Source organism: Sapajus apella, unplaced genomic scaffold, assembly GCF_009761245.1.
Source record: "Sapajus apella isolate SASKATOON/1434 unplaced genomic scaffold, GSC_monkey_1.0 scaffold10, whole genome shotgun sequence".
In the NCBI taxonomy this organism is placed as follows: domain Eukaryota; kingdom Metazoa; phylum Chordata; class Mammalia; order Primates; family Cebidae; genus Sapajus; species Sapajus apella.
Genome location: NW_022436950.1, coordinates 42,715,808 through 42,732,522, shown reverse-complemented (window position 1 = coordinate 42,732,522; position 16,715 = coordinate 42,715,808).

The window sequence follows — 16,715 nt, the reverse complement described above, 5'->3', positions numbered from 1 at the left end:
GTTTGTAAAAGCATGTACAAAAAGGCAGGTTGGTCGGGTGCAGCGGCTCACCCCTGTAATCCCAGCACTTTGGGAGGCCAAGGCAGGAAAATCACTTGAGGCCAGGAGTTCGAGACCAGCCTAGCCAACATGGTGAAAGCCTGTCTCTACTAAAAATACAAAAATTAGCCAGGTTTGGTGGTGCACACCTGTTGTACCAGCTACTTGAGAGGCTGAGGCACAAGAATCACTTGAACCCAGGAGCTGGAGGTTATAGTGAGCCAAGATCATGCCAGTGCGCTCCAGCCTGGGCAACAGAGCTAAGTTCTGTCTCAAAAAGGGAAAAAAGGCAAGTTGGCATTGATCTAGTGGACAAGTTAAAAACTGGTAAAAACTGGTAGTTAAAACTAGCTGCTTATTCTCATGGCTTCTAAACAGTCTTTTTGGGAGGATGTAAATGTTTTATTCTTTGTGCCCCTTTGGTGCTTATAACATCATATGTTAGTTCAGTGGCTCTGTAGAAGCATTTGAGACTGAACAACAGACATCAAACAACTATTTTGTTAACCAAGGTACATATGAAGTGTTAGCACTGGTGCATACACCTCTCTGGTTGGAAAAAGAAAATAATTCATGGCTTATTTTATTACCTATAACTACTTTGGTTCTATGGTTTGAATGTGTCCCCTCCAAAATTCATGTTGAAACTTAATTCTTACTGTGGTGGTATTAAGTGGGGGGCCTCCAGGGTCTCTGGGGAAGTGTTATTAAGTGGGAGGCATTTGGGGCTCTGCCCTCAGGAATGCAGTAGTGCCTCATTAAAGGGCTGGAGGGAACTAGCTTAGGCCATTTTGCCCTTCTGCCTTCTACCATGTGAGGACACAGCAACAAGGTGCCACCTTAGAAACAGGGGACGAAGACCTCATTAGACATCAAATCTGCAAACACCTTGATCTTGGACTTCCCAGCGTCCCAAATTGCAAGAAATAAATGTCTGTTTTTTATAAATTACTCAGTCTCAGCTATTTTGTTATAGCAGCAGAAAAAGACTAAGAAGATGCCTGGTTAAGAAAAATTTAAATTATTTGCTGTATCTCCAAGGGTTGGGCTGTGTTATTTACTGGGTCAGCTGAAGTGAAGGAACACATTTTTATGGTGTCCTCAAGTTGTCAAACTCCTATAGGATAGGTCACTATCCTCAGGAGTTGAAATCGTTTGGCTCTGTGTCCCCACCCAAATCTCATGTTGAATTGTAATTCCCAGTGATGGAGGACGAGGGGCCTGGTGGAAGGTGATTGGATTATGGGGGCAGTTTTCCCCCTTGCTGTTCTTTTGATAATGAGTGACTTCTCACAAGATCTGGTTGTTCAAAAGTGTGTAATACCTCCCTGTTCACTTGCTCTCTCCTGCTGCCATGTGAAGACGTGCTTCCCTTTTGCCCTTCCGCCATGATTATAAGTTTCCTGAGGCTTCCCCAGCCATGCTACTGTACAGCCTGTGGAACTGTGAGTCAATTAAGCCTCTTTTCTTTATAAATTACCCAATCTCGGGTAGTTCTTTATAGCAATGTGAGAATGGAGTAATTGAGGAGTCTCCCTAAAAAGGGATCTGTCCCTTTGGACTCTTTATAAAGATATGTAGTCAATTGAGGGTATTGGGGAATTATAACCTTAAAACAGCCTAACCAGGAGCCCCCCAGAGTAATTAACCTTGGACCATGGTTGGCATTGAAAACCTTGGTGCTGAATTCCATAAAGGAAAAAGATCCTACTTACTACACCAGGGAGATGATTAACCTTCATGGATTGTAAATGTATTATCCCTTATGTTGTCATGACAGTCACAGTTATATGACAAGAATATTTATATCCTGCTTTTCCAGAACAAGGACATTTTAGTCACTTAGGCATTGTCCTGAAAGGGTATCATTATTGATATAGTTAATGTAACATACCTTTATATTATTTTTTAGATTGTCTATACTAGATTGGGAGAAAGATACAGTTAGATTGATAATCGTTTTTAGTAAAGCTTATATTTGTTATAAGAGGTATTATGATAGCTAAATCACAACTACCTAAGCTTAAACCAGTAAATAGAGGAGTATGATCAACAGAATAATAGACAAAGGTATGTTAAAGAGAATGTGACGGAAGAATCTTGTTCGGATGGTCTTAGGCAGAAGCCACCTGTTTTGTGTGGTTATCTGCTTGTTCTGAGGCTTTTGGGTTAGCAGTCAACTTGTGCAGATCATCTTCTGAAAGCCCTTCAGAGAACTTTGGGATCTCTAATAACTTTTTGATTCTATTAAGACCTTTTCTATTTCTCCAGAGGATTGAAGTGATATGAGCAATAAGGATTTGTTTAAAAGGCAAAGCTTTTATAATTCAAATCATGAAAAACCATTCCAACTTGATGCGTCTCTGTATTATTAGATAGATGTAATGTCCTTGGTGGGAAACACAAACTCTGATCCTTTTTTAGCCATTGTAAATGCTGGCTTTTTGACAAGGGAGTGCTTCCACTCATCCAGAAAATAAATATACCGTTATTAATATATATAACACACATAGAATGAAGTAGTTATATAAAATCCATTTGAATGTACTCCAAGAGTCTTTTAGGGTATGGTTCTAGTTCATACCCCACCTTTATAATTTTTCCAAATTAATTTCACTACAGATAGATATTATCTGGCGACATTCTTCGCCATACTCAAAAACTTTCTATTAGTGATTAGTATTGTGGAAACTTTTTCTCTACTGTGATAGGTTGTTTTATAGAGGATTTTAACAAGTGTCTATTTGAAGATTTTTTTTCCTTCAACTTATTTTAAGTTCAGGGGTATATGTGCAGGGTGTACAGGTTTGTTACCTAGATAAACGTGTGCGATGATGGTTTGCTGCACAAATCATTCCATCACCTAGGTATTAAGTCCAGCATCCATTAGCTATTCTTCCTGATGGTCTCTCTTCCCTCACTCTACCCCTTACAGGTCCTAGTGTGTGTTGTTGCTGCCCATGTGCCTATTTGTTCTCATCACTTAGCTCCCACTTAAAAGTGAGAACACATGATGTATGGTTTTCTGTTTCTGTTTTTTGGTTTTCTGTTTTTCTGGTTAGGATTACCTCAGCTATCAGCCTCTTTTTTGGTCCCATATGAATTTTAAGATAGTTTTTTTCCAGTTTTTTAGTTTGCAGAGGATAATGGCTTCCAACTTCGTCTATGTCACTGCAAAAGACATGATCTTTTTTTTTTCATGGCTGCATAGTATTTCATGGTGTTTATGTACCACATTTTCTTTATCCAGTCTGCTATTAATGGGTTAATTCCATGTATTTGCTATTGTGAATACTGTTGCAGTGAACATACACATGCATGAATCTTTATAACAGAATGATTTATGTTCCTTTAGGTATATTTCTAGTAATGGGATTGCTGGGTCGAATGGTATTTCTGCCTCTATGACTTTGGGGAATTTCCACATTCTGTTTCACAATGGTTGAACTAATTTACATTCCCACCAACAGTGTAAATACTTTCCTTTTTCTCTGCCACCTCACCAGCATCTGTTGTTTTTTGACTTTTTCATAACAACCATTCTGATTGGCATGAGATGGTATCTCATTGTGGTTTGGATTTTCATTTCTTCAGTGATGAGTGATGTTGGCCACATGTATGTTTTACTTTGCGAAGTATCTGTTCCTGTTCTTTGCCTACTTTTTAATGGGGTTGTTTGTTTTTTTCTTGTAAATTTGTTTAAGTTCCTTGTAGACTCTGGATATTAGACCTTTGTCAGAGGGATTAGATTGCAAAAATTTTCTGCCATTTTGCAGGTTGTCTGTTCACTCCGATAGTAGTTTCTTTTGCTGTGCAGAAGCTCTTTGGTTTAATTAGATCCCATTTGTCAATTTTTGCTTTCATTGCGATTGCTTTTGGTATTTTTGTCATGAAATCTTTGCCTGTGCCTATGTTCTAAATGATGTTGCCCAGATCTTCTGTTAGCGTTTTTATAGTTTTGGGCTTTACATTTAAGTCTTTAGTCCATTGTTAGTTAATTTTTGTATATGGTTTAAGGCAGGGGACCAATTTCAATTTTTTGTATATGGCTAGCCAGTTATCCCAGCACCATTTGTTGAATAGGGAATCCTTTCCCCATTGCTTGTTTTTGTCAGGTTTGTCGAAGATCAAATTGTTATAGGTGTGTGGACTTATTTCTGAGTCCTCTATTCTATTCTATTGGTCTATGTATCTGTTCTTGTCATGCTGTTTTGGTTACTGTAACCTTGTAGTATAGTTGGAAGTAGGGTAGTGTGATGGTCCGGCATTGTTCTTGTTGCTTAGGATTGCCTTGGCCGTTCAGGGTCTTTTTTGGTCCCATATGAATTTTGAAATAGTTTTTTCTAATTTTGTGAAGACCGTCAGTGGTAGTTCAATGGGTATAGCAGTGAATCTATAAATTACTTTGGACAGTATGGCCATTTTCATGATACTGATTCTTCGTATCCATAAGCATGGATGGTTTTTCCATTTGTTTATGTTTCCTGATTTCTTTGAGCAGTGGTTTGTAATTCTCCTTAAAGAGGTCCTTCACTTCCCTTATCAGCAGTATTGCTAGGTACAGCTAGTGCTTGACTTACGACCACTATTGAGACCGGCAGACCGGTCGTAACACGATTTGGTTGTAAGTTGAGTAGGCTATATGTATAGTTGAAATGGTGCACGCGGAGATGGCAGTGCTGCCAGAAGCTGGTCCGCACTGTCGTACGCCCAGCTGGGCAATGTTTGCACTGCCAGACGCGGAGCAGTCCTGGCTAGCGATTGTGGTCGTAAAGTCGGATGGTTGTAAGTTGCATAGGTTGTAAGTCGATCAATACCTGTATTTTATTCTTTTTATAGCAATTGTGAATGGCATTTTATTCATGATTTGGCTCTCTGCCTGCCTGTTGGTGGTGTATAGGAATGCTAGTGATTTTTGCACATTGATTTTGTATCCTGAGACTGCTGATGTTGCTTAACAGCTTAAGAAACTTTTGGGCATAGACAATGGGGTTTTCTAGATACAGAATCATGTCCTCTGCAAACGAAGATAATTTGACTTCCTCTCTTCCTATTTCTTTCTCTTGCCTGATTGTCCTGGCCACAACTTCCAACATTGTATGGATTGAGGGCATTCCTGTCTTGTACCAATTTTCAAGGGGAATGCTTCCAGCTCCTGCCCATTGAGTATGATGTTGGTTGTTGGTTTGTCATGGATGACTCATTATTTTGAGATCTGTTGCTTCAAAACCTAGTTTACTGAGAGTTTTTAACATGAAGCGATGGTGAATTTCATTGAAGGCCTTTTCTGAGTCTATTGCGATAATGTGGTTTTTGTCTTTAGTTCTGTTTATGTGATGAATCACTTTTACTGATTTGCATGTGTTGAACCAAGCTTGCACTCCGGGGATGAAGATCACTTGGTTGTGGTAGATAAGCTTTTCTATGTGCTGCTGGATTTGGTTTGCCAGTATTTTGTTCAGGATTTTTGCATCAGTGTTCATCAAGGATATTGGCTTGGAGTTTTCTCTTTTTGTTGTACCTCTGCCGGTTTTTGGTATCAGAATGATGCTGGCCTCATTTAATGAGTTAGGGAGGAGTTCCTCCTTTTCAAGTTTTTGGAATCATTTCAGTAGACATGGTAGCAGCTGTTTATGTCTGGTAGAATTTAGCTGTGAATCTTTCTGGTCCTGGGCTTTTTTTGGTTTGTAGGCTATTACTGCCTCAATTTCCATACTTGTTCTTGGTCTGTTCAGGAATTCATTTTCTACCTGGCTTAGTCTTGGGAAGGGTGTATGTGTCCAGAAATTTATCTGCTGCTTCTAGCTTTTCTAGTTCATGTTCACAGAAATGTTTACAGTATTCTCTGATGGTTGTTTATATTCCTGTGGGGTCAGTGGTAATATCCCTGTTATCATTTCTGATTGTGTTTGATTCTTCTCTCTACTTCTTTAGCCAGTAGTCTATTTTTTTCAAAAACCAGCTCCTTGATTCATTGATTTTTTTTTTTTTGAAGGGTTTTTCATGTCTCTTATCTCTTTCAGTTCAGGTCTGATCTTGGTTATTTCTTGTCTTCTGCTAGTTTTTTAATTTGTTTGCTCTTGGTTCTCTAGTTCTTTTAGTTGTGATATGAGACTGTTAACTTTATATCTTTTTAATTTTTTGATGTGGGCATTTTAGTGCTATAAATTTTCCTCTTAACACTGCTTTAGCTGCATCCCAGAGATTCTAGTATGTTGTTATCTATGTTCTCACTACTTACAAAGAACTTCTTGATTTCTGCCTTAATTTAATTATTTACCCAAGAGTCATTCAGGAGCAGGTTGTTCAGTTTCCATATTGTTGTGTAGTTTTGGGGGAATTTCTTAACCTTGAGCTCTAATTTTATTGCGCTGGGGTCAGAGAGACTGTTTGTTATGATTTCAGTTCTTTTGCATTTGCTGAGGAGTGCTTTACTTCCAATTATGTGTTCAATTTTAGAGTAAGTGCAATGTGACGATGAGTACAATGCATATTCTGTTGGTTTTGGGTGGAGAGTTCTGTAGATATCTATCAGGTCCATTTGATCCAGAGCCGAGTTCAGGTCCTGAATATCTTTGCTAATTTTGTGTCTCAGTGGTCTGTCTAATATTGTCAGTGGGGTGTTAAAATCTTTCACTATTATTGTGTGGGAGTCTAGTCTCTTTGTAGATCTCTAGCAACTTGCTTTATGAATCTGGGTGCTCCTGGACTGGGTGCATAGGATAGTTAGCTCTTCTTATTGAATTGAACCCTTTACTATTATAGAATGTCCCTCTTTGTCTTTTTTGATCTGCTGGTTTAAAGTCTGTTTTGTCAGAAACTAGAATTATGACCCCCACTGTTTTCCATTTGCTTGGTAAATTTCTCTCCATCCCCTTATTTTAAATCTATGTGTATCTTTTGTTTGTTTTTTGTCTCTTTGAGATGGAGTCTTGCTCTGTTGTCCAGGCTGGAGTGCAGTGGCGTGACCTCAGCTCACTGCAGCCTCCGTCACCTGGATTTAAGCAATTCTTCTGGCTCAGCCTCCCAAATAGCTGATTACAGGCACCCACCACCATGCCCAGCTAATTTTTTTGTGTTTTTAGTAGAGATGGGGTTTCACCATGTTGGCCAGGCTGGTTTGAAACTCCGGACCTCAACCTATATGTGTCTTTGCACATGAGATGGGTCTGTCGAAGACAGCATACTAATGAGTCTTGGCTTATTATCTGGCTTGCCATTCTGTCTTTAATTGGGGCATTTAGTCCATTTACATTTAAGATTATTATTGTTTTGTGTGAATTTGATCCTGTCATCATCATGCTAGTTGTTTATGTGGTTGCTTCATAGTGTCACTGCTTTGTGTACTTCAGTGTGCTTTTTTACTGGCTGGTAACAATTTTTCCTTTCCATATTTAATGCTTTCTTATGGAGCTTTTGCAAGGCAGACTTGGCGGTGATGAATTCCCTTAGCATTTGCTTGTCTGAAAAGGATCTTATTTCTCCTTCACTTATAAAGCTTAGTTTGGCTGGATATGAGATTCTGAGTTGAAAATTTAAACCCATTTATGTTGGAGGTTGCAGAATTTTTTTGTGTGAAAAATCAGACCTTGGCAATGACCTTGAGCAGTAGTATATGAATAACTCCCACAAGCTTAGTGTTCCAATAATGGAACACTAGACATAAATGGCTTAAGAATATTGATTATTGGTTTCCAATCTCTTCTGGGTTGTAGTGCTTATGCTAAGAGTCCTGCTGATGAGCTTCCCTTTGTAGGTGACCAGGCCTTTCTCTCTGGCTGTCCTTAACATTTCTTCCTTCATTTTAACCTTGAAGAATCTGATGATTATGTGTCTTGGGGTTAATCTCATGAAGTAACTTACTGGGGTTCTTTGCAGTTCCTGAATTTTGAATGTTGGCCTGTTTTGTTCATTCCCTTTCATTTTTTTCCCTCTATTCTTGTCTGCCTTTCTCATTTCAGAAAGATAGTCTTCAAGCTCAGAGATTCTTTCCTCAATTGGTCTATTCTGCTGTTGATACTTGTGATTGTGTTGTGAAGTTCTTGTGTTGTGTTTTTCAGCTCCATCAGGTCAGTTATGCTCCTCTCTAAACTATTCTGGCTCTCAGCTGCTGTGTTGTTTTATCATGATTCTTAGCTTCTTTGCATTGTATTAGAACAAGCTCCTTTAGCTCAGCAAAGTTCGTTATTACCTACCTTCTGATGCCTACTTCTGTCAATTCAACCATTTTATCCTCAGCCCAGTTCTGTGCCCTTGCTGGAGAGGTGTTGCAGCCATTTGGGGGAGACAAGGCACTCTGACTTCTTGAGTTTTCAGTGTTTTTGTGTTGATTCTTTCTCATCTTTGTGGGCTTATCTACCTTTGATCTTTGAAGTTGCTGAACTTTGAATGGGGTTTTTGTGAGGTCTTCTGTTGTTGCTGTTGTTGTTTTCTATTTGTTTTTCTTTTAACAGTTAGTCTGCTCTTCCATAGGGCTGTTGTGATTTGCTGGGGATCCACTCCAGACCCTAGTTGCCTCCGTTTTTCCCTTACCTGGAGGTATCACCAGTGAAGCCTATGAAATTGCAAAGATGGCAGCCTGTTCCTTCCTCTGGAAGCTCTGTCTTGGGGGGTACTGACAGCCCAAACTGTACCTGTAGGAGGCGTCTGGAGACCCCTTTTGTGAAGTCACCCAGTCAGGAGGAACAGGATCACAGACTTGCATAAAGAAGCAGTCTGGCTGTTTTTTTTTTTTTTGGTAGTGCAGCTGTGCTGTGTTGTGGGGGACCCTTCCTCATCCAGACCATCTGGACTCTCCAGAGTCAGCAGACTGGAGCTTCTGAGTCAACTGAACTGCAGACATAGCAGCTATCCCTGCCCACAGGAACTCGGTCCTTCTCAGACCGACTTCAGCCTGTCACTGCTGGCTGGCTGGAATTCCAAGCCAGTGTGTCTTAACTCGTGAGGTGCCATGGAAGTGGGGCCCACAGAACAACGCTGCTGGCTCCCTGGATTCAGATCCCTTCCTAGGGCTATGTACTGACGGGCCATCCACCTTGCTGGGATCCTGGGGCCAGAGTATGCACAACTCTTGGGTCTCTCTGTGTGCCCCAGTGGCTGCTCTGCCAGGACTCCACATAGCTCTGTATTGGTCGCAAGGCCTTGTTGGCGTGGGCTTATGAGGGGATCTCCTGATCTGCTGGTTGCAGAGGTCTGTGGGAGAAGTGTGGTTTCCCAGGTGGGATCGCACAATCACTTACTGCTTCCCTTGGCTGGGGGTGGGGGTTCCTTTGGCTCTGTGTTGCTTCTAGGTGAGCCATCACCCCACCCTGCTTTTCTTCATTCTCCGTGGGTCGAGCTGATTGCCTAGTCAGTCCCAATGCAAGAACCTGGATATTTCAGTTGAAGAGGCGGGATTCACTCTCTGCTTTCATTCCTCTCCATGACTGCACAGACTGCTTCTAATCGGCCACCGTGCCCTGCTCCATCCTCTGCCATTTGAAGTTTTATCTTGTGCTGCTGAATGGCAATTCTAGTTTCACTAGATCTTATCATCAAAGATCTTACAACCCAGTCATTCTTAGTGTTTCTTTACAGAATTTGGCAGTGGGGAAAATTTAGTGTATTTAAGATGGATTCCTTGAACTTTTCCATAGATTTGTTATTTGGGTTTTGTTTTTTTTTGTATAAGTTGTCTTTATGTAAGGACTTTAGTTAGAAAAGCCTATTTAGTGTGTTGATTTGCTAAAGTATTTCTATGATATAAAGTGTTTCTGTTGTATTTTTAGTGTCTATAATATGATATACTAACTTCCATTGTGGGCCTCTACTTTTATGACAGCAGGAGGATCAAAATATTATCATGTTTTTTGTTGATTTTTAAAGGATATTTGAGACTAAGAAATGTCTTTGTTTCTCTAGCATTTCAAAGGAGTGAATTCTAAAAGTATTGCAGCTTTGCAGCTACTAGAACATACATTCATTCTGTATTTTCACAATTTTTCATGCCTTACAAAGACCACAGTTTAGTCATTTAAACAATTTGGGTCCTGGTAAGGAATTAAATTCCTTAATAGACATTTGTTGACATTCTATAACCAGCCTGATCGGTCCCTTTTTGTTTTTAATATAAGATTCATCAACATTATTAAGTCAGAATTTGATATCGAAGTGTGCACATGCTCTGTTAAGGACATGGATACACACTTGAATTACTGAAACGCTATAATGAAATTCTCTTCCACTGAGTAAGAAATACAAAATTGCTGGGCTAAGGCTATTAAGCCAGGGCATCTGCTTCCAACCAAGATAGGGTTACAGGGACCAGATTATCCTCCCACCTAAAGCAACCAAAAAACAGACAAATAGAGAAACATTGGTTTTTAAGAACACTGGAAGTCATGCAGTAATAAACAGTGATCCTTGAGAGAAAAGGAAAAAATGAGGTAAGCCCTACAATTGCCCCACTATGTTGAGAAGAAATCAAGGTGGAGCCCGACAGGTCCCCTGAGTTAAGAGCTGGAGCTGAGATTCCAGAGAGACAGAAGCAGCTAGAGTATCAGGACAGAGACCAGAAAGGAGAGCTGGACAGAGGGGACATTTTCAGGCATCTGCAGAAGTTTTTCTTAGAATATTCAGAGGAGTTCTGGTCAGCACCCGCAGGGGAGAAACCACCTAAGGTTGGAGAAAGAATTATCCACAAGGGTTAGCGGTAATGATACCTGGTACAAAAATATAGTGCCAGTTTCCACCTGTCAGAATTGGAAACCTTATTGGGTAGAGTATACAAAAGGATCTTATCTTGGTAGTAGAGAACAGTTAGCCCTCGGTGAACACTGCTGTGGTCTCACCTAATGAATCTTGAAAGACCCCAAATTGTCTGTTTCCAAGTAACTGTGTCCAGGATAGTGCTTAAGAATATTTAGAGGAATACTAAAATAAATAGCACTCATCAGGGTAAAATCACAATGTCTGGCATCTAATCCATAACTACCGGGAATGCAAAGAAGCAGGAAAATATGGCCCATAAAGAGAAATCAATCCAAATTGACCCAAAACTAACACAGATGTTAGAATTAGTAAACAAAGATACTAAAAAGACATTATCATTATAACTGTATTCTATGTGTTCAAAATACTACACCAGTGGATAGCATTATGAGAAAGATATAGTCATCTGTTCCTTAATGACAGGGATATGTTCTGAGAAATGTGTCTTTAGGATATCTTGTCATTGGGCACACTCCTTGCCTCAGAACAATGAGTACACTTGAAAAATTAGTCAAAGCATCTACAGATCTTGTATTAGGATCAAGATCCTAATTAAGATTTTTAAGAAATTTGTTGTTACCATGTGGTAAATAAATTTCTATTGCTAAATAAAGCCACTGATCGTTTTTCTACTAGTTAATTACATAATTATGAATTAATGTCACTACAGTCATGTGCTACATGATGACATTTCATTCAATGACAGACTGCATATATGACCGTGGTCCCATTAGATGACAATGCTATATTTCTACTGTGCCTTTTATATGTTGAGATACACAAATACCATTGAAGAACAACTGCCCATAGTACCAGTACAGTAACAGGTTTGCAGCCTAACAGCAGTGGGATATACTACATAGCCAGGTGTGTTTGTGTGAGTACATGCTGTGGAGTGTGCCCAAAAAGGAGGCTAAGCCATGGCCACTGAATTAAGGGATAGGCAGTACCTCTTCTAAGTGTGTGGTATTGTTGAATTAACACCCCTAGAGCATGGCCTAACCTTTTCATGTTTGTACAAAAAGATTTTATGAAAACCTAGAAAGAATCAATCTGTACTGTAATCGACTTTGCTGCAGTTTAATCTGTGGAGTCTTTTGCCCTTGTACCATAGCTTTTTCTCTGGTAGTCGCTTAAGGTATTTAGTGAGATTTGTGGTGTATTCTAATGTCATATCAGCTATAATCTGATCATATGTAAGAGCTTCAGTATATATTATGTGGAACTACATCCTACCTGTGAAATCCATAGGTGCCACAAGAAATAAAAGGATATTGTCCTGACAGTGATCCCAAAGTGGCAGCTACAGATTGGGACTTCGTGTTGTAATTTCTCATTTTTTGGTTGTGTCTAGTAAACCAAAGCAAATAAAGTCAAGCTTCTATAATCATTATGCATTCTAAAATTCACCTTTTATCTTTTTTATTATCTATTACTTGTCATAAACAGCTGATTTTAAGACAAAATCTCTTATAAGCCAATTTGCCTTTTTGCTTTTAGACAACTTTAAAATTTCTCTCTTAAGAATCTGATATTCCATAATGGTGGGACTGACTGTCAATGACACTAGATCAACAAGAACGCTATTTTGTTCTACTTGGGAGTGTAGAGAAAGGAGAGGGGATTGTTGTGAACTAACTTATCCTTGGAGTGGCATCGTTAGACAGGTTTTGGATAGGTTCTCCCTTCAGTTTCTTAGCTGGTATTAGACCATTCTTCTTTCAGTGATCCTTTCGCTTACACTATCTTCTGGCTTCTTCAATAGTCTTTCAATTCTTAACTGGAGACTTTCTGGGCTAGGTTTTAAGTCAGAGGTCATTTTGACAAAAAGAAACATAAGTTTTATTGATTTCTAGCTTGTATACTTTTTAAGGCTCCCTAAAAACATTTGGTCACAGATGTTTTCTAAAACAGTTTCACATTTCTATCTACTTTTTTCTTATGACACTGTCAAATTTAGATTTAAGCCCATTAACAAAAAGACAGGATAAGTCTTTCTTTACTTCATCTATCGGGTCTACCCCATAATACTATGTGAAAGAAGGGCAAAACTGCTAAGACATTTGTCAGCTATTTAACATTTGGCATTGCTCTCCTCAAGAGCATTTATTGTGGCTCTTATCTGATGATCAGTCATGTCACCGAGCAAAATGGCTTAAGTTGGCACTATACCATGTGATCCTGTGTTCTCTGCCTTGGACTTCCTTAGACAATAGATACTCTATAATTCACTTTCTAATTTTAAGCCCTTTTATAAGTGGTCATAATAATGTACAGTGTATAGCAGACTAAAGTAGACTATGGAATATTTTCTGTTTACCAACCTCAACAGAAAGACAGCTTTGCTTTTTTTTTTTTTCCCCTAATAATATTGAGTCTCATTGGACTGGTCACATGCCTACACTCAACCAATCACTGTGACTTGAAAGATAGATTATACACCGATGGTGGGTCTGGGTGCCATGTTCCATCTCTGAACTGAGGGCGGTTTTCCAAAGGAAATCAAGGTGGTGTTCTCATACGGAAGGGGAAATGGTGGGAGGTCAGACCAAAACCACAGATGTCCAACCGTCAAAAGATTTTAAGTAGAGAAAATATGCCAAGGTGGTCACTATTGAATTTTATTAATGCTGCAGCCAGAGAGCCCTGAGCTTTTCCTGGGTTATTCTCTTATACTGGCACCCCTTTTTCTCTAGAGCGCTTCTATAAGATAGCCATAAGCTGTCTAGTTCTTCCTGAAGCTTTTAAAAACGGATTCTTTAATAACCTATATACTGTATAGGAACTTCCAGGTAGCTACAGACAATGGCAGCTGCAGAGCTACCCACCTCTCAGTATTTCCTCCACCAGCAGTATGCAACAAGACAGGAAAAGTCAGTTCTGCATGAAAACCACACCCTCAGCATAATTCGAAGATGGACAATGCCGAATCTTCATAATATCTGAGTAAAAAGAGAAAAATCACCAAATCCCTCTACACACTCTCTCCTATGAGTACTTCTGTCCAACCCTCACCTCACCACAAGGCAGGAAACAAAGGCAGAGCAAGAAAAACTGTAGCGACTACAGAAAAAGGAAGCTAGTGCAGGGGTCAAAGACTGACCCAAAACTACCACCACAAAGACCAAATGCACCCTAAGTCGGGAGGGAATAAAAGTGTCCAGGCAGATTAGAGCATTAACTACAGGGAAGGAACTTTAGGGTACACAGGATTTAAAGATGGAGGCAAAATTTAAAGCCAAAGGGCTTAGCTTCTGGAGGAGAAAAAAGGCAAAAAGAAAGGGAGAAAGTCCCTTTTGGCAATTGGATTGTTAAATGGAAAGGGAAAAAGGAAAGGAAAAGAGGGTTTAGCAAGAAAAAAGAGAAGCATAAAATCAAAGGACTCATAACCCTTCCCACAATCACCAGAACACACACACGCGCGCGCGCACACACGCTCGCTCGCTCACTCGCTCGCTCGCTCCCCCTCCCTCTTTCCCTCCCTCCCTCCCTCCTGGAAAAATACCTGGACTTTGCTACATTCACAAAAGAGGACATGACAAACTAGAAGTATTAACTGAAAGCAAACATTTCAAACAAATATATTCAGACAAACTTTGAGGATATGAAAAAATACTGGGAAACAAATTCAGAAATAGGATAGAAGTGGACAGAAATCAGAGAATAAAAGAGTAGATTCAGATAAAAGCAAGTCATTGAAAAAGCCAGGAAAATAACTAAGAAAATGAAAATGACAAAGATGTAAAAAAGATCACAGAAAAAGTAACGGAATGGAAGACTGCAGTATTTGTGTTATTGAGGAAGAAAATTAAAATAGAACAGAGGTAATGTTTAAAACCGTAGTCCAAGAGCACTTTCAAAAATAAAAGAAAAAAAATCCATTCTATAAATCGAAAGTGATTAATAAGCGTTAGATTGGGGTGTAAAAGTGGTTGCAGTTTTGCAATTTAAAGTAATGGCAAAAACTGCAATTCACCAAAAATTTCCCAAAATACCTGGGAAAAATTGATCGGCTTTGAGACATACTCTAATAAAAGTATTAAATTTCAAAGACAAAATATCCTCAAGGTCAACAGGGCCAAAAGATCAAAAGAATTTACAAAGGTAAAAATGACTGTCGGACATTGAGAAGCCAATACAGTAAGCAAGGTGACAGGGAAGTGGTGAGGTTGGCAGGATCCCTCGCCCGCTGGTGAACTTGCCTGCATCATCCCTAGACTGTGAAAGTGATGGATTTTACTCCCATAACTAGATTATATGTCAGGGCTAATTTTACAAAAGGGAGATTATCCTGGTGGGCCTGACCTAATCACATAAGCCCTTTAAAAGCAATTTTCCCCAGCTGCTTGCAGAACAGATTTAAAGCACAAGAAGGATTTCATGTGCTCTTGCTGGCTTGAAGATGAGGAAGCCACATATGCAGGTGGGCTCTAGAAGCTGAGAGCAGCCCCTGACTGAAAGCAAGAAAACAAGAGACTTCCGTCCCAAAACTGCACCTACCTGAAGGAGCTCGGAAGCACATTCTTTCCCTGAAGTTGCTTTAGGGCTTGGGGCTGAGGGGAGATGGAGCTCAATGTTGAGTAGATTCGACTTTGCTAAGTCGGGGCCACCAGTCCATTTCCTGACAGCCCCTCAGCACTCTGTACCTTTTCCAGCACCTAAAGAGGGTGCCTTGGGGCAGGTAGAATCTACCACCAATAATGATGATTCCTGTCCAAGAACCCAAATAGAATTTATCTCCCAACCTAGGTGAGGCTTGTAAGTTTCTAATTTCTACTGCCTTTAATGGAGGTGCCAGCACCTCTTTCCACACCTTTAAAATCACTGCTGCTTCTACTGCTCCGAGGTATTGGAGTAGTCGAACAGAGCTATCCTATGTTGTTTCCTCTGATTCTCTTGAGTCTCAGCTTTGCTTCCTTCCCGTCAGATTCAGGAACTATCGTGGGTTTTTTTTGGTTTTTTTTTTTTTTTTTTTTTTTTTTTTTTGGGCCTCTTGAGCTACCTGAAATGGCCTGCAGATGGCAGCACTCTTGATTCTTTCCACCTCCACTGCTTTTATAAACCTAAGTTCTTGACTAGCCCTAGCAGACGCAAAGCGAAACGACTTCTAGCTTCCTGATGAGACTGGGTTCATTTTGGTTTAAGGGAAAGCCAAAAGCTTGCAATAAAGCTTAGTCAAGCTGAGAGTCTGTGTACTCTTTCTGTACTTCTAATCCTAATAACATCTCGGAGGGCCTTGTAAATCCTTCAAAATCCACCTCTGCCTGTTAGCCTCTGAAGCGCCCCCAGCTCCACTTTCTGCTTCCTGTTAGCGTTCCACTTCAGCTGTTTCAGTGGACCTGTTTCGTCTCTATTTTGTTGGTCAGATGTAGATGGGGCTGATGTGCTTTCTTCTGGGATCCTCCTAAGAACTCCACTCGATTTCCCAGGATCTTCCTTACTTTTCTAAACACAATCCAACTTTATTGTGAAGTTTCATGTTGGCCATAAGGGGGAAAACTGATAAACTTGATGATACTAAAATCCAAAACTTGAGTCTTAAATATACGACAAATAAAGTGAAAAGTGACAAAGGCTGAAATACTAGAATAAGAATGCCTATGATTCAATAAGAAATATGACCCAATTTTTAAAAAATTGGCAGAGAATCTCAAAAGCAATCTAGATAAGAAAATCCAAAAGGTTTCTAAATATATGAAAAGATAGATTTAAGCTTAACCAGTATGCAAATGAAACAACCATTTTTCACTTCTCAGTCAGGACAAAAACGTGAAGTTTGAAGCAAGCATGGGGAAACAGGTATCACCACACAATTGGTACAGCCATTTGGGAGGGCATCCTGGCAGCATGTACTGTATTCAAATGTATGTACCCTATGATCCAGGAATTTCGGCTATGTACACAGCAAGGCACGCAGGTTTTTTCTT